We start from the raw sequence: 19,288 nt of genomic DNA, 5'->3' as shown, positions 1-19,288 counted from the left end.
TCTGCTACTTACTACAGGTCAAGTGTTGCTGATATCTGACATTATGGTGAAACAGTATGCATTTAAATGATTAAAATATTCATCATAAATCAACAAAAAGCTATTTTCCCATTCTGATTGCTGTAGTAGTTGCCAATGGTAGTCTGCTACTTACTACAGGTGAGGTTTTGCTGATACCTGCCATTATGGTGAAACAGTACACATTTAAATGTTTGAAATATGCACCAAGAATCAATAACTAGAAATGCAATTCCAAGGAATTACCAGTGCATGAAAATGCAAAAATAGATAGATAATGTAGATATGGTTACGAAGGTGTAGCTAGGGTAAACATGGTGGTTGCATAGTTTACAGAGAGTTGATAGTGTGAAGGTAGACAGTTTAAAGCTGAAACATTCCAGTTCTAACTTAACTAATGATTTCTATTCATGTTAAAATGTTGATTAGCTAACTTAGCTAATGATTTCTAACAGTTATGCTAAAAATGCTAACTATGCTAGCAATGCTAACTTAACTAACAATGCTAACCAGGTTGATTAGCTAACTTAATTGATGATTTTTTGCAGTTATGCTAACAATGTTAACAATGCTAACCATGCTAACTAGCTAACTTGCTAGTGAGGACTTTTATTTTGAAACATTTGTTGCTAGGGTATCCACAGTGGCCACTATCAGGAAACAAGAAGTTACTGCAGTATAATCATGTTGGTTACTATGGAAACGGTCATAAACGCTTAATTTTAATGGTTGCTATGTTGGTTGCTAGGTACATGGAGGTTTCATGAAGTTGACCGGAGGCATAGTTGATGATAACTGACAGTGGGAATGGTTAAACAGTTAAATAGTTGAGTAGTTATAATGGTTAAATGATTTTATAGTGTATTATTGCAGTGAGGACTTTTATTTTGAAACAGTGGTGGACAGAGGAAACAGTTTAACAGGATATGTGTAGTCTTCTGAGAGACTGTATGCTTAAAGCCAGAGAAACTGACAGTTGGTGCCCAGGTGGCCGGCCACCTGGCGTAAGATTCTAATTGCTGCCATGATGTCATAATGAGCAATGTTAAGTCTATGGGGGAAATTGTAATAGTTTTTAACTAATAGTTTAAAAAGTATAAAAGTTTCAAAATTGAAAAATACATCCCTCCAATGTCCTAAGCAAGATCTACGTAACACAGTTTGAATGAAGTTTCTACGTTAAACGGTTCAAGCTGAATTGCGTGCGTTAGAAGAAGAACTAGAAATGCAATTCCAAGGAATTACCAGTGCATGAAAATGCAAAAATAGATAGATAATGTAGATATGGTTACTAAGGTGTAGCTAGGGTAAACATGGTGGTTGCAAAGTTTACAGAGAGTTGATAGTGTGAAGGTAGACAGTTTAAAGATGAAACATTCCAGTTCTAACTTAACTAATGATTTCTATTCATGTTAAAATGTTGATTAGCTAACTTAGCTAATGATTTCTAGCAGTTACGTTAAAAATGCTAATTATGCTAGCAATGCTAACTTTACTAACAATGCTAACCAGGTTGATTAACTAACTTAACCGATGATTTCTAGCAGTAATGCTAAAAATGCTAACTATGCTAACAATGCTACATTTGCTAACAATGCTAACCAGGTTGATTAGCTAACTTAGTTGATGATTTTTTGCAGTTATGCTAAAAATGCTAACTATGCTAACAATGCTAACAATGCTAACTAGCTAACTTGCTAGTGAGGACTTTTATTTTGAAACATTTGTTGCTAGGGTATCCATGGTGGCCACTATCAGGAAACAAGAAGTTACTGCAGTATAATCATGTTGGTTGCTATGGAAACAGTCATAAACACTTAATTTTAATGGTTGCTATGTTGGTTGCTATGTACATGGAGGTTTCATGTAGTTGACTGGAGGCATAGTGGATGATAACTGACAGTTGGAATGGTTGAACAGTTCAATAGTTGAGTAGTTTCAATGGTTAAATGATTTAATAGTGTATTATTGCAGTGAGGACCTTTATTTTGAAACAGTTGTGGACAGAGGAAGTAGTGAAACAGGATCTGTAGTCTTAATGAGATTGTATGCTTAAAGCCTGAGACAGAAGGTGCCTCTCATAGCGTTTACGCGTCCTCTCTCGCTCCTCACTGATCTACATAAAGAATGATGGAGCGGCAACAATGGGATAGTCTAGCCCTTCTTCTATCTTACTTTATGTAGATCATTGAGGATCGAGGAGCGAGGGAGGACATATAAACGCTGCTTGAGAGGGACCCACAGTAAATACTTTAAAAGTTGTATGTAGATAGTCTAATTAATGTTGATAGACAGAGAGTTTAATGGATGTTGATAGACAGATTGTTTAATAGATGTTGATAGACAGTTTAATGGGTGGATGAGTGAATGGTCTGAAGAAGATGAATGGATAGAATGTTGGATGGAATGTGCCTTATATTCTTGTAGAATGGAGAGACACAGCTCTCTACTGAGAGTAGTCAATCAATTTAACTGGCTAGTCTTAAGAGAGCCAGCCTGAGACAGAGTAGATTGTTTAAAAGTTCAATGTAGAGCGTCTAATTGATGTTGTTGATGGGCAGACTGTTTAGAATGGGTGGATGAGTGAATGGTTTGAAGAAGATGAATGGATATAAAGTTGGATGGAATTAGGAGGACTTATTTTGATACTGTTGTGCGCAGAGGATACAGGGGAACAGAATATGTAGTCTTCAGAGAGGAGCCTGAGAGAAACTGACAGTTGGTGCCCAGGTGGCTGACCAGCTGGGGTAACATTCTAATTGCTGCCGTGATGTCATAATGAGCAATGTTAAGTCTATGGGGAAATTGTTAATAGTTTTTAATTTATAGTTTAAAAAGTATAAAAGTTACAAAGTTAAAAAATACATTGCGCTGATGTCCTAAGCAAGACCTTCGTAACACAGTTTGAATGAAGTTTCTACGTTAAACGGTTCAAGCTGAATTGCGTGCGTTAGAAGAAGAACTAGAAATGCAATTCCAAGGAATTACCAGTGCATGAAAATGCAAAAATAGATAGATAATGTAGATATGGTTACTAAGGTGTAGCTGGGGTAAACATGGTGGTTGCATAGTTTACAGAGAGTTGATAGTGTGAAGGTAGACAGTTTAAAGATGAAACGTTCCAGTTCTAACTTAACTAATGATTTCCATTCATGTTAAAATGTTGATTAGCTAACTTAGCTAATGATTTCTAGCAGTTACGCTAAAAATGCTTATTATGCTAGCAATGCTAACTTTACTAACAATGCTAACCAGGTTGATTAGCTAACTTAACCGATGATTTCTAACAGTAATGCTAAAAATGCTAACTATGCTAACAATGCTAAATTTGCTAACAATGCTAACCAGGTTGATTAGCTAACTTAGTTGATGATTTTTTGCAGTAATGCTAAAAATGCTAACTATGCTAACAATGCTAACTATGCTAACCATGCTAACTAGCTAACTTGCTAGTGAGGACTTTTATTTTGAAACATTTGTTGCTAGGGTATCCATGGTGGCCACTATCAGGAAACAAGAAGTTACTGCAGTATAATCATGTTGGTTGCTATGGAAACGGTCATAAACACTTAATTTTAATGGTTGCTATGTTGGTTGCTAGGTACATGGAGGTTTCATGTAGTTGACTGGAGGCATAGTGGATGATAACTGACAGTTGGAATGGTTGAACAGTTCAATAGTTGAGTAGTTTCAATGGTTAAATTATTTAATAGTGTATTATTGCAGCGAGGACCTTTATTTTGAAACAGTTTTGGACAGAGGAAGTAGTGAAACAGGATCTGTAGTCTTAATGAGTTTGTATGCTTAAAGCCTGAGACAGAAGGTGCCTCTCATATAGCGTTTACGCGTCCTCTCTCGCTCCTCACTGATCTACATAAAGAATGATGGAGCGGCAACAATGGGATAGTCTAGCCCTTCTTCTATCTTTCTTTATGTAGATCATTGAGGATCGAGGAGCGAGGGAGGACATATAAACGCTGCTTGAGAGGGACCCACAGTAAATACTTTAAAAGTTGTATGTAGATAGTCTAATTAATGTTGATAGACAGAATATTTAATGGATGTTGATAGGCAGATTGTTTAATAGATATTGATTGACAGTTTAATGGGTGGATGAGTGAATGGTCTGAAGAAGATGAATGGATAGAAGGTTGGATGGAATGTGCCTTATATTCTTGTTAAGAGAGACACTGATACAGCTCTCTGAGAGTAGTTGACACAGGTGTAATCAATTTAACTGGCTAGTCTTAAGAGAGCCAGAGTAGGCTACTCTTAAAGCCTGAGACAGAGTAAATAATTTAAAAGTTGAATGTAGATAGTCTAATTAATGTTGATAGACAGAGAGTTTAATGGATGTTGATAGACAGATTGTTTAATAGATGTTGATAGACAGTTTAATGGGTGGATGAGTGAATGGTCTGAAGAAGATGAATGGATAGAATGTTGGATGGAATGTGCCTTATATTCTTGTAGAATGGAGAGACACAGCTCTCTACTGAGAGTAGTGGATACAGATACAGGTGTAATCAATTTAACTGGCTAGTCTGAAGAGAGCCAGCCTGAGACAGAGTAGATTGTTTAAAAGTTCAATGTAGAGCGTCTAATTGATGTTGTTGATAGGCAGACTGTTTAGAATGGGTGGATGAGTGAATGGTTTGAAGAAGATGAATGGATATAAAGTTGGATGGAATTAGGAGGACTTATTTTGATACTGTTGTGCGCAGAGGATACAGGGGAACAGAATATGTAGTCTTCAGAGAGGAGCCTGAGAGAAACTGACAGTTGGTGCCCAGGTGGCTGACCAGCTGGAGTAAGATTCTAATTGCTGCCGTGATGTCATAATGAGCAATGTTAAGTCTATGGAGGAAATTGGAATAGTTTTTAACTAATAGTTTAAAAAGTATAAAAGTTACAAAGTTGAAAAATACTTTGCCCACATCGTGTAAGTAAGACCTACGCGACATAGTTTGAATGGAGTTTCTACGTGAAGCGGTTGAAGCTGAATTGCGTGCGTTAGAAGAAGAACTAGAAATGCAATTCCAAGGAATTACCAGTGCATGAAAATGCAAAAATAGATAGATAATGTAGATATGGTTACTAAGGTGTAGCTAGGGTAGACATGGTGGTTGCATAGTTTACAGAGAGTTGATAGTGTGAAGGTAGACAGTTTAAAGATGAAACGTTCCAGTTCTAACTTAACTAATGATTTCTATTCATGTTAAAATGTTGATTAGCTAACTTAGCTAATGATTTCTAGCAGTTACGCTAAAAATGCTTATTATGCTAGCAATGCTAACTTTACTAAAAATGCTAACCAGGTTGATTAGCTAACTTAACCGATGATTCCTAGCAGTAATGCTAAAAATGCTAACTATGCTAACAATGCTAAATTTGCTAACAATGCTAACCAGGTTGATTAGCTTACTTAGTTTATCATTTTTTGCAGTTATGCTAAAAATGCTAACAATGCTAACTATGCTAACCATGCTAACTTGCTAGTGAGGACTTTTATTTTGAAACATTTGTTGCTAGGGTATCCATGGTGGCCACTATCAGGAAACAAGAAGTTACTGCAGTATAATCATGTTGGTTGCTATGGAAACGGTCATAAACACTTAATTTTAATGGTTGCTATGTTGGTTGCTAGGTACATGGAGGTTTCATGTAGTTGACTGGAGGCATAGTGGATGATAACTGACAGTTGGAATGGTTGAACAGTTCAATAGTTGAGTAGTTTCAGTGGTTAAATGATTTAATAGTGTATTATTGCAGTGAGGACCTTTATTTTGAAACAGTTGTGGACAGAGGAAGTAGTGAAACAGGATCTGTAGTCTTAATGAGATTGTATGCTTAAAGCCTGAGACAGAAGGTGCCTCTCATATATAGCGTTTACGCGTCCTCTCTCGCTCCTCACTGATCTACATAAAGAATGATGGAGCGGCAACAATGGGATAGTCTAGCCCTTCTTCTATCTTTCTTTATGTAGATCATTGAGGATCGAGGAGCGAGGGAGGACATATAAACACTGCTTGAGAGGGACCCACAGTAAATACTTTAAAAGTTGTATATAGTCTAATTAATGTTGATAGACAGAATGTTTAATGGATGTTGATAGGCAGATTGTTTAATAGATATTGATTGACAGTTTAATGGGTGGATGAGTGAATGGTCTGAAGAAGATGAATGGATAGAAGGTTGGATGGAATGTGCCTTATATTCTTGTTAAGAGAGACACTGATACAGCTCTCTGAGAGTAGTTGACACAGGTGTAATCAATTTAACTGGCTAGTCTTAAGAGAGCCAGCGTGTACTCTTAAAGCCTGAGACAGTAAATAATTTAAAAGTTGAATGTAGATAGTCTAATTAATGTTGATAGACAGAGAGTTTAATGGATGTTGATAGACAGATTGTTTAATAGATGTTGATAGACAGTTTAATGGGTGGATGAGTGAATGGTCTGAAGAAGATGAATGGATAGAATGTTGGATGGAATGTGCCTTATATTCTTGTAGAATGGAGAGACACAGCTCTCTACTGAGAGTAGTGGATACAGATACAGGTGTAATCAATTTAACTGGCTAGTCTTAAGAGAGCCAGCCTGAGACAGAGTAGATTGTTTAAAAGTTCAATGTAGAGCGTCTAATTGATGTTGTTGATAGGCAGACTGTTTAGAATGGGTGGATGAGTGAATGGTTTGAAGAAGATGAATGGATATAAAGTTGGATGGAATTAGGAGGACTTATTTTGATACTGTTGTGCGCAGAGGATACAGGGGAACAGAATATGTAGTCTTCAGAGAGGAGCCTGAGAGAAACTGACAGTTGGTGCCCAGGTGGCTGACCAGCTGGGGTAACATTCTAATTGCTGCCGTGATGTCATAATGAGCAATGTTAAGTCTATGGGGGAAATGGTGATAGTTTTTAACTAATAGTTTAAAAAGTATAAAAGTTACAAAGTTGAAAAATACAAAGCACATATGGCATAAGCAAGACCTACGCAACAAAGTTTGAATGAAGTTTCTACGTTAAACGGTTGAAGCTGAATTGCGAGCGTTAGAAGAAGAAGTTTAATAACTAGAAATGCAATTCCAAGGAATTACCAGTGCATGAAAATGCTAAAAAAGATAGATAATGTAGATATGGTTACTAAGGTGTAGCTAGGGTAAACATGGTGGTTGCATAGTTTACAGAGAGTTGATAGTGTGAAGGTAGACAGTTTAAAGATGAAACATTCCAGTTCTAACTTAACTAATGATTTCTATTCATGTTAAAATGTTGATTAGCTAACTTAGCTAATGATTTCTAGCAGTTAAGCTAAAAATGCTAATTATGCTAGCAATGCTAACTTTACTAACAATGCTAACCAGGTTGATTAGCTAACTTATCGATGATTTCTAGCAGTAATGTTAAAAATGCTAACTATGCTAACAATGCTAAATTTGCTGACAATGCTAACCAGGTTGATTAGCTAACTTAGTTGATGATTTTTTGCAGTTATGCTAAAAATGCTAACTATGTTAACAATGTTAACTATGCTAACTAGCTAACTTGCTAGTGAGGACTTTTATTTTGAAACATTTGTTGCTAGGGTATCCATGGTGGCCACTATCAGGAAACAAGAAGTTACTGCAGTATAATCATGTTGGTTGCTATGGAAACGGTTATAAACACTTAATTTTAATGGTTGCTATGTTGGTTGCTAGGTACATGGAGGTTTCATGTAGTTGACTGGAGGCATAGTTGATGATAACTGACAGTTGGAATGGTTGAACATTTCAATAGTTGAGTAGTTTCAATGGTTAAATGATTTAATAGTGTATAATTGCAGTGAGGACCTTTATTTTGAAACAGTTGTAGACAGAGGAAGTAGTGAAACAGGATCTGTAGTCTTAATGAGATTGTATGCTTAAAGCCTGAGACAGAAGGTGCCTCTCATAGCGTTTACGCGTCCTCTCTCGCTCCTCACTGATCTACATAAAGAATGATGGAGCGGCAACAATGGGATAGTCTAGCCCTTCTTCTATCTTTCTTTATGTAGATCATTGAGGATCGAGGAGCGAGGGAGGACATATAAACGCTGCTTGAGAGGGACCCACAGTAAATACTTTAAAAGTTGTATGTAGATAGTCTAATTAATGTTGATAGACAGAATGTTTAATGGATGTTGATAGGCAGATTGTTTAATAGATATTGATTGACAGTTTAATGGGTGGATGAGTGAATGGTCTGAAGAAGATGAGTGGATAGAAGGTTGGATGGAATGTGCCTTATATTCTTGTTAAGAGAGACACTGATACAGCTCTCTGAGAGTAGTTGACACAGGTGTAATCAATTTAACTGGCTAGTCTTAAGAGTGCCAGAGTACTCTTAAAGCCTGAGACAGAGTAAATAATTTAAAAGTTGAATGTAGATAGTCTAATTAATGTTTAATTTAAAGTTTAATGGATGTTGATAGACAGATTGTTTAATAGATGTTGATAGACAGTTTAATGGGTGGATGAGTGAATGGTCTGAAGAAGATGAATGGATAGAATGTTGGATGGAATGTGCCTTATATTCTTGTAGAATGGAGAGACACAGCTCTCTACTGAGAGTAGTGGATACAGATACAGGTGTAATCAATTTAACTGGCTAGTCTGAAGAGAGCCAGCCTGAGACAGAGTAGATTGTTTAAAAGTTCAATGTAGAGCGTCTAATTGATGTTGTTGATAGGCAGACTGTTTAGAATGGGTGGATGAGTGAATGGTTTGAAGAAGATGAATGGATATAAAGTTGGATGGAATTAGGAGGACTTATTTTGATACTGTTGTGCGCAGAGGATACAGGGGAACAGAATATGTAGTCTTCAGAGAGGAGCCTGAGAGAAACTGACAGTTGGTGCCCAGGTGGCTGACCAGCTGGGGTAACATTCTAATTGCTGCCGTGATGTCATAATGAGCAATGTTAAGTCTATGGGGGAAATGGTGATAGTTTTTAACTAATAGTTTAAAAAGTATAAAAGTTACAAAGTTGAAAAATATAAAGCACATATGGCATAAGCAAGACCTACGCAACAAAGTTTGAATGAAGTTTCTACGTTAAACGGTTGAAGCTGAATTGCGAGCGTTAGAAGAAGAAGTTTAATAATAACTAGAAATGCAATTCCAAGGAATTACCAGTGCATGAAAATGCAAAAATAGATGGATAATGTAGATATGGTTGCTAAGGTGTAGCTAGGGTAAACATGGTGGTTGCATAGTTTACAGAGAGTTGATAGTGTGAAGGTAGACAGTTTAAAGATGAAACATTCCAGCTCTAACTTAACTAGTGATTTCTATTCATGTTAAAATGTTGATTAGCTAACTTAGGTAATGATTTCTAGCAGTTACGCTAAAAATGCTAATTATGCTAGCAATGATAACTTTACTAACAATGCTAACCAGGTTGATTAGCTAACTTAGCTAATGATTTCTAGCAGTTACGCTAAAAATGCTTATTATGCTAGCAATGCTAACTTTACTAACAATGCTAACCAGGTTGATTAGCTAACTTAACCGATGATTTCTAGCAGTTATGCTAAAAATGCTAACTATGCTAACAATGCTAACTATGCTAACTAGCTAACTTGCTAGTGAGGACTTTTATTTTGAAACATTTGTTGCTAGGGTATCCATGGTGGCCACTATCAGGAAACAAGAATTTACTGCAGTATAATCATGTTGGTTGCTATGGAAACGGTCATAAACACTTAATTTTAATGGTTGCTATGTTGGTTGCTAGGTACATGGAGGTTTCATGTAGTTGACTGGAGGCATAGTGGATGATAACTGACAGTTGGAATGGTTGAACAGTTCAATAGTTGAGTAGTTTCAATGGTTAAATGATTTAATAGTGTATTATTGCAGTGAGGACCTTTATTTTGAAACAGTTGTGGACAGAGGAAGTAGTGAAACAGGATCTGTAGTCTTAATGAGATTGTATGCTTAAAGCCTGAGACAGAAGGTGCCTCTCATAGCGTTTACGCGTCCTCTCTCGCTCCTCACTGATCTACATAAAGAATGATGGAGCGGCAACAATGGGATAGTCTAGCCCTTCTTCTATCTTTCTTTATGTAGATCATTGAGGATCGAGGAGCGAGGGAGGACATATAAACGCTGCTTGAGAGGGACCCACAGTAAATACTTTAAAAGTTGTATGTAGATAGTCTAATTAATGTTGATAGATAGAATGTTTAATGGATGTTGATAGGCAGATTGTTTTATATTGATTGACAGTGTAATGGGTGGATGAGTGAATGGTCTGAAGAAGATGAATGGATAGAAGGTTGGATGGAATGTGCCTTATATTCTTGTTAAGAGAGACACTGATACAGCTCTCTGAGAGTAGTTGACACAGGTGTAATCAATTTAACTGGCTAGTCTTAAGAGAGCCATGGTACTCTTAAAGCCTGAGACAGAGTAAATAATTTAAAAGTTGAATGTAGATAGTCTAATTAATGTTGATAGACAGAGAGTTTAATGGATGTTGATAGACAGATTGTTTAATAGATGTTGATAGACAGTTTAATGGGTGGATGAGTGAATGGTCTGAAGAAGATGAATGGATAGAATGTTGGATGGAATGTGCCTTATATTCTTGTAGAATGGAGAGACACAGCTCTCTACTGAGAGTAGTGGATACAGATACAGGTGTAATCAATTTAACTGGCTAGTCTTAAGAGAGCCAGCCTGAGACAGAGTAGATTGTTTAAAAGTTCAATGTAGAGCGTCTAATTGATGTTGTTGATAGGCAGACTGTTTAGAATGGGTGGATGAGTGAATGGTTTGAAGAAGATGAATGGATATAAAGTTGGATGGAATTAGGAGGACTTATTTTGATACTGTTGTGCACAGAGGATACAGGGGAACAGAATATGTAGTCTTCAGAGAGGAGCCTGAGAGAAACTGACAGTTGGTGCCCAGGTGGCTGACCAGCTGGGGTAACATTCTAATTGCTGCCGTGATGTCATAATGAGCAATGTTAAGTCTATGGGGGAAATGGTGATAGTTTTTAACTAATAGTTTAAAAAGTATAAAAGTTACAAAGTTGAAAAATACAAAGCACATATGGCATAAGCAAGACCTACGCAACAAAGTTTGAATGAAGTTTCTACGTTAAACGGTTGAAGCTGAATTGCGAGCGTTAGAAGAAGAAGTTTAACTAGAAATGCAATTCCAAGGAATTACCAGTGCATGAAAATGCTAAAAAAGATAGATAATGTAGATATGGTTACTAAGGTGTAGCTAGGGTAAACATGGTGGTTGCATAGTTTACAGAGAGTTGATAGTGTGAAGGTAGACAGTTTAAAGATGAAACATTCCAGTTCTAACTTAACTAATGATTTCTATTCATGTTAAAATGTTGATTAGCTAACTTAGCTAATGATTTCTAGCAGTTAAGCTAAAAATGCTAATTATGCTAGCAATGCTAACTTTACTAACAATGCTAACCAGGTTGATTAGCTAACTTATCGATGATTTCTAGCAGTAATGTTAAAAATGCTAACTATGCTAACAATGCTAAATTTGCTGACAATGCTAACCAGGTTGATTAGCTAACTTAGTTGATGATTTTTTGCAGTTATGCTAAAAATGCTAACTATGTTAACAATGTTAACTATGCTAACTAAATAACTTGCTAGTGAGGACTTTTATTTTGAAACATTTGTTGCTAGGGTATCCATGGTGGCCACTATCAGGAAACAAGAAGTTACTGCAGTATAATCATGTTGGTTGCTATGGAAACGGTTATAAACACTTAATTTTAATGGTTGCTATGTTGGTTGCTAGGTACATGGAGGTTTCATGTAGTTGACTGGAGGCATAGTTGATGATAACTGACAGTTGGAATGGTTGAACATTTCAATAGTTGAGTAGTTTCAATGGTTAAATGATTTAATAGTGTATAATTGCAGTGAGGACCTTTATTTTGAAACAGTTGTAGACAGAGGAAGTAGTGAAACAGGATCTGTAGTCTTAATGAGATTGTATGCTTAAAGCCTGAGACAGAAGGTGCCTCTCATAGCGTTTACGCGTCCTCTCTCGCTCCTCACTGATCTACATAAAGAATGATGGAGCGGCAACAATGGGATAGTCTAGCCCTTCTTCTATCTTTCTTTATGTAGATCATTGAGGATCGAGGAGCGAGGGAGGACATATAAACGCTGCTTGAGAGGGACCCACAGTAAATACTTTAAAAGTTGTATGTAGATAGTCTAATTAATGTTGATAGACAGAATGTTTAATGGATGTTGATAGGCAGATTGTTTAATAGATATTGATTGACAGTTTAATGGGTGGATGAGTGAATGGTCTGAAGAAGATGAGTGGATAGAAGGTTGGATGGAATGTGCCTTATATTCTTGTTAAGAGAGACACTGATACAGCTCTCTGAGAGTAGTTGACACAGGTGTAATCAATTTAACTGGCTAGTCTTAAGAGTGCCAGAGTACTCTTAAAGCCTGAGACAGAGTAAATAATTTAAAAGTTGAATGTAGATAGTCTAATTAATGTTTAATTTAAAGTTTAATGGATGTTGATAGACAGATTGTTTAATAGATGTTGATAGACAGTTTAATGGGTGGATGAGTGAATGGTCTGAAGAAGATGAATGGATAGAATGTTGGATGGAATGTGCCTTATATTCTTGTAGAATGGAGAGACACAGCTCTCTACTGAGAGTAGTGGATACAGATACAGGTGTAATCAATTTAACTGGCTAGTCTTAAGAGAGCCAGCCTGAGACAGAGTAGATTGTTTAAAAGTTCAATGTAGAGCGTCTAATTGATGTTGTTGATAGGCAGACTGTTTAGAATGGGTGGATGAGTGAATGGTTTGAAGAAGATGAATGGATATAAAGTTGGATGGAATTAGGAGGACTTATTTTGATACTGTTGTGCGCAGAGGATACAGGGGAACAGAATATGTAGTCTTCAGAGAGGAGCCTGAGAGAAACTGACAGTTGGTGCCCAGGTGGCTGACCAGCTGGGGTAACATTCTAATTGCTGCCGTGATGTCATAATGAGCAATGTTAAGTCTATGGGGGAAATGGTGATAGTTTTTAACTAATAGTTTAAAAAGTATAAAAGTTACAAAGTTGAAAAATATAAAGCACATATGGCATAAGCAAGACCTACGCAACAAAGTTTGAATGAAGTTTCTACGTTAAACGGTTGAAGCTGAATTGCGAGCGTTAGAAGAAGAAGTTTAATAATAACTAGAAATGCAATTCCAAGGAATTACCAGTGCATGAAAATGCAAAAATAGATAGATAATGTAGATATGGTTACTAAGGTGTAGCTAGGGTAAACATGGTGGTTGCATAGTTTACAGAGAGTTGATAGTGTGAAGGTAGACAGTTTAAAGATGAAACATTCCAGTTCTAACTTAACTAATGATTTCTATTCATGTTAAAATGTTGATTAGCTAACTTAGCTAATGATTTCTAGCAGTTACGCTAAAAATGCTTATTATGCTAGCAATGCTAACTTTACTAACAATGCTAACCAGGTTGATTAGCTAACTTAACCGATGATTTCTAGCAGTTATGCTAAAAATGCTAACTATGTTAACAATGCTAACTATGCTAACTAGCTAACTTGCTAGTGAGGACTTTTATTTTGAAACATTTGTTGCTAGGGTATCCATGGTGGCCACTATCAGGAAACAAGAAGTTACTGCAGTATAATCATGTTGGTTGCTATGGAAACGGTCATAAACGCTTAATTTTAATGGTTGCTATGTTGGTTGCTAGGTACATGGAGGTTTCATGTAGTTGACTGGAGGCATAGTGGATGATAACTGACAGTTGGAATGGTTGAACAGTTCAATAGTTGAGTAGTTTCAATGGTTAAATGATTTAATAGTGTATTATTGCAGTGAGGACCTTTATTTTGAAACAGTTGTGGACAGAGGAAGTAGTGAAACAGGATCTGTAGTCTTAATGAGATTGCATGCTTAAAGCCTGAGACAGAAGGTGCCTCTCATAGCGTTTACGCGTCCTCTCTCGCTCCTCACTGATCTACATAAAGAATGATGGAGCGGCAACAATGGGATAGTCTAGCCCTTCTTCTATCTTTCTTTATGTAGATCATTGAGGATCGAGGAGCGAGGGAGGACATATAAACGCTGCTTGAGAGGGACCCACAGTAAATACTTTAAAAGTTGTATGTAGATAGTCTAATTAATGTTGATAGACAGAATGTTTAATGGATGTTGATAGGCAGATTGTTTAATAGATATTGATTGACAGTTTAATGGGTGGATGAGTGAATGGTCTGAAGAAGATGAATGGATAGAAGGTTGGATGGAATGTGCCTTATATTCTTGTTAAGAGAGACACTGATACAGCTCTCTGAGAGTAATTGACACAGGTGTAATCAATTTAACTGGCTAGTCTTAAGAGAGCCAGAGTAGGCTACTCTTAAAGCCTGAGACAGAGTAAATAATTTAAAAGTTGAATGTAGATAGTCTAATTAATGTTGATAGACAGAGAGTTTAATGGATGTTGATAGACAGATTGTTTAATAGATGTTGATAGACAGTTTAATGGGTGGATGAGTGAATGGTCTGAAGAAGATGAATGGATAGAATGTTGGATGGAATGTGCCTTATATTCTTGTAGAATGGAGAGACACAGCTCTCTACTGAGAGTAGTGGATACAGATACAGGTGTAATCAATTTAACTGGCTAGTCTTAAGAGAGCCAGCCTGAGACAGAGTAGATTGTTTAAAAGTTCAATGTAGAGCGTCTAATTGATGTTGTTGATAGGCAGACTGTTTAGAATGGGTGGATGAGTGAATGGTTTGAAGAAGATGAATGGATATAAAGTTGGATGGAATTAGGAGGACTTATTTTGATACTGTTGTGCACAGAGGATACAGGGGAACAGAATATGTAGTCTTCAGAGAGGAGCCTGAGAGAAACTGACAGTTGGTGCCCAGGTGGCTGACCAGCTGGGGTAACATTCTAATTGCTGCCGTGATGTCATAATGAGCAATGTTAAGTCTATGGGGGAAATGGTGATAGTTTTTAACTAATAGTTTAAAAAGTATAAAAGCTGCAAAGTTGAAAAATACAAAGCACATATGGCATAAGCAAGACCTACGCAACAAAGTTTGAATGAAGTTTCTACGTTAAACGGTTGAAGCTGAATTGCGAGCGTTAGAAGAAGAAGTTTAATAACTAGAGAATGTAATTCCAGGGAAATTACGAGTGCATGAAAATGCAAAAATGTATAGATAGAGTAGATAATGTAGATATAGTTACTAAGGTGTAGCTAGGGTAAACATGGTGGTTGCATAGTTTAAAGAAAGCTGATAGTGTGAAGGTAGACAGTTTAAAGCTTAAACATTACAGTTCTAACTGAACTAATGATTTCTAGCAGTTATGCTAAAAATGCTAACTATGCTAGCAATGCTAACCAGGTTGATTAGCTAACTTAGCTAATCATTTCTAACAGTTATGCTAAAAATGCTCACAATGCTAACTATGCTAACAATGCTAACAAGGTTGATTAGCTAACTTAGCTAATCATTTCTAACAGTTATGTTAAAAATGCTAACTATGCTAACAATGCTAATTATGCTAACCAGGTTGATTACCTAACTTAGCTAATCATTTCTAGCAGTTATGCTAAAAATGCTAACAGTGCTAACCATGCTAACTAGCTAACTTGCTAGTGAGGACTTTTATTTTGAAACATTTGTTGATAGGGTATCTATGGTGGCCACTATCAGAAATAAAGAAGTTACTGTAGTAAAATCATGTTGGTTGCTATGGAAACTGTCATAAACGCTTCATTTTAATGGTTGCTATGTTGGTTGCTAGGTACATGGAGGTTTCATGTAGTTGACTGGAGGCATAGTTGATGATAACTGACAGTTGGAATGGTTGAACAGTTAAATAGTTGAGTAGTTTCAATGGTTAAACGATTTAATAGTGCATTATTGCAGTGAGGACTTTTATTTTGAAACAGTTGTGGACAGAGGAAGTAGGCCTAGTGAAACAGGATCTGTAGTCTTTAATGAGATTGTATGCTTAAAGCCTGAGACAGAGAGAGCAGCAGGTGGCCGGCCACCTGGCATAAGATTCTAATTGCCCTATTATGATGTCATAATCACAATGTTAAGTCTATGGGGGAAATTTTAATAGTTTTTATTTAATAGTTCAAAAAGTATAAAAGTTACAAAGTTGAAAAATACAAAGCTGAAGTCACCTAAGTAAGACCTACGCAGCGCAGTTTGAACGAAGTTTCTACGTTAAACGGTTGAAGCTGAATTGCGCGCACAAAAACGTTAGAAGAAAAATAAAAATAACTAGAGAATGTAATTCCAGGGAAATTACGAGTGCATGAAAATGCAAAAATGTATAGATAGAGTAGATAATGAAGATATAGTTACTAAGGTGTAGCTAGGGTAAACATGGTGGTTGCATAGTTTAAAGAAAGCTGATAGTGTGAAGGTAGACAGTTTAAAGCTTAAACATTACAGTTCTAACTGAACTAATGATTTCTAGCAGTTATGCTAAAAATGCTAACAATGCTAACTATGCTAACAATGCTAACCAGGCTGATTAGCTAACTTAGCTAATCATTTCTAACAGTTATGCTAAAAATGCTAACTATGCTAACAATGCTAACTATGCTAACAATGCTAACCAGGCTGATTAGCTAACTTAGCTAATCATTTCTAACAGTTATGCTAAAAATGCTAACTATGCTAACAATGCTAACTATGCTAACAATGCTAACCAGGTTGATTAGCTAACTTAGCTAACCATTTCTAGCAGTTATGCTAAAAATGCTAACTATGCTAACTATGCTAACTAGCTAAATTGCTAGTGAGGACTTTTATTTTGAAACATTTGTTGATAGGGTATCTATGGTGGCCACTATCAGGAATAAAGAAGTTACTGTAGTAAAATCATGTTGGTTGCTATGGAAACGGTCATAAACGCTTAATTTTAATGGTTGCTATGTTGGTTGCTAGGTACATGGAGGTTTCATGTAGTTGACTGGAGGCATAGTTGATGATAACTGACAGTTGGAATGGTTGAACAGTTAAATAGTTGAGTAGTTTCAATGGTTAAATGATTTAATAGTGTATTATTGCAGTGAGGACTTTTATTTTGAAACAGTTGTGGACAGAGGAAACAGTTTAACAGGATATGTGTAGTCTTCAGAGAGATTGTATGCTTAAAGCCTGAGAGAGATAGAGCTGCTGCAGGTGGGGCTGGCCACCTGGCATAAGATTCTAATTGCCCTATTATGATGTCATAATCCAATGTTAAGTCTATGGGAGAAAAAATGTCTTAAAAAATTAATATAAATTCAACGATAAAGTTTTCAAAGTTGAAAAATACAAAGCTGAAGTCACCTAAGTAAGACCTACGCAGCACAGTTTGAATGAAGTTTCTACGTTAAACGGTTGAAGCTGAATTGAACGCACAAAAACGTTAGAGGAAAAATAAAAATAACTAGAGAATGTAATTCCAGGGAAATTACGAGTGCATGAAAATGCAAAAATGTATAGATACAGTAGATAATGTAGATATAGTTACTAAGGTGTAGCTAGGGTAAACATGGTGGTTGCATAGTTTAAAGAAAGCTGATAGTGTGAAGGTAGACAGTTTAAAGCTTAAACATTACAGTTCTAACTGAACTAATGATTTCTAGCAGTTATGCTAAAAATGCTAACTATGCTAACAATGCTAACCAGGCTGATTAGCTAACTTAGCTTATCATTTCTAACAGTTATGCTAAAAATGCTAACTATGCTAACAATGCTAACAATGCTAACAATGCTAACCAGGTTGATTAGCTATCTTAGCTAACCATTTCTAGCAGTTATGCTAAAAATGCTAACTATGCTAACAATGCTAACCATGCTAACTAGCTAACTTGCTAGTGAGGACTTTTATTTTGAAACATTTGTTGATAGGGTATCTATGGTGGCCACTATCAGGAATAAAGAAATTACTGTAGTAAAATCATGTTGGTTGCTATGGAAACGGTCATAAACGCTTAATTTTAATGGTTGCTATGTTGGTTGCTAGGTACATGGAGGTTTCATGTAGTTGACTGGAGGCATAGTGGATGATAACTGACAGTTGGAATGGTTGAACAGTTCAATAGTTGAGTAGTTTCAATGGTTAAATGATTTAATAGTGTATTATTGCAGTGAGGACTTTTATTTTGAAATAGTTGTGGACAGAGGAAACAGTTTAACAGGATATGTGTAGTCTTCAGAGAGATTGTATGCTTAAAGCCTGAGAGAGAGAGAGCTGCTGCAGGTGGGGCTGGCCACCTGGCATAAGATTCTAATTGCCCTATTATGATGTCATAATCCAATGTTAAGTCTATGGGAGAAAAAATGTCTTAAAAAATTAATATAAATTCAACGATAAAGTTTTCAAAGTTGAAAAATACAAAGCTGAAGTCACCTAAGTAAGACCTACGCAGCACAGTTTGAATGAAGTTTCTACGTTAAACGGTTGAAGCTGAATTGAACGCACAAAAACGTTAGAGGAAAAATAAAAATAACTAGAAATGCAATTCCAAGGAATTACCAGTGCATGAAAATGCAAAAATAGATAGATAATGTAGATATGGTTACTAAGGTGTAGCTAGGGTAAACATGGTGGTTGCATAGTTTACAGAGTGTTGATAGTGTGAAGGTAGACAGTTTAAAGATGAAACGTTCCAGTTCTAACTTAACTAATGATTTCTATTCATGTTAAAATGTTGATTAGCTAACTTAGCTAATGATTTCTAGCAGTTACGCTAAAAATGCTTACTATGCTAGCAATGCTAACAATGCTAACCAGGTTGATTAGCTAACTTAACCGATGATTTCTAGCAGTAATGCTAAAAATGCTAACTATGCTAACAATGCTAAATTTGCTAACAATGCTAACCAGGTTAATTAGCTAACTTAGTTGATGATTTTTTGCAGTTATGCTAAAAATGCTAACTATGCTAACAATGCTAACTATGCTAACCATGGTAACTAGCTAACTTGCTAGTGAGGACTTTTATTTTGAAACATTTGTTGCTAGGGTATCCATGGTGGCCACTATCAGGAAACAAGAAGTTACTGCAGTATAATCATGTTGGTTGCTATGGAAACGGTCATAAACACTTTTTAATGGTTGCTATGTTGGTTGCTAGGTACATGGAGGTTTCATGTAGTTGACTGGAGGCATAGTGGATGATAACTGACAGTTGGAATGGTTGAACAGTTCAATAGTTGAGT

The sequence above is a fragment of the Sardina pilchardus genome, chromosome 11 (genome assembly GCF_963854185.1).
Source record: "Sardina pilchardus chromosome 11, fSarPil1.1, whole genome shotgun sequence".
NCBI classification, from domain to species: Eukaryota; Metazoa; Chordata; class Actinopteri; order Clupeiformes; family Clupeidae; genus Sardina; species Sardina pilchardus.
The sequence above is the reverse complement of the archived record's forward strand: the minus strand, read 5'-3'. Positions refer to the sequence as shown.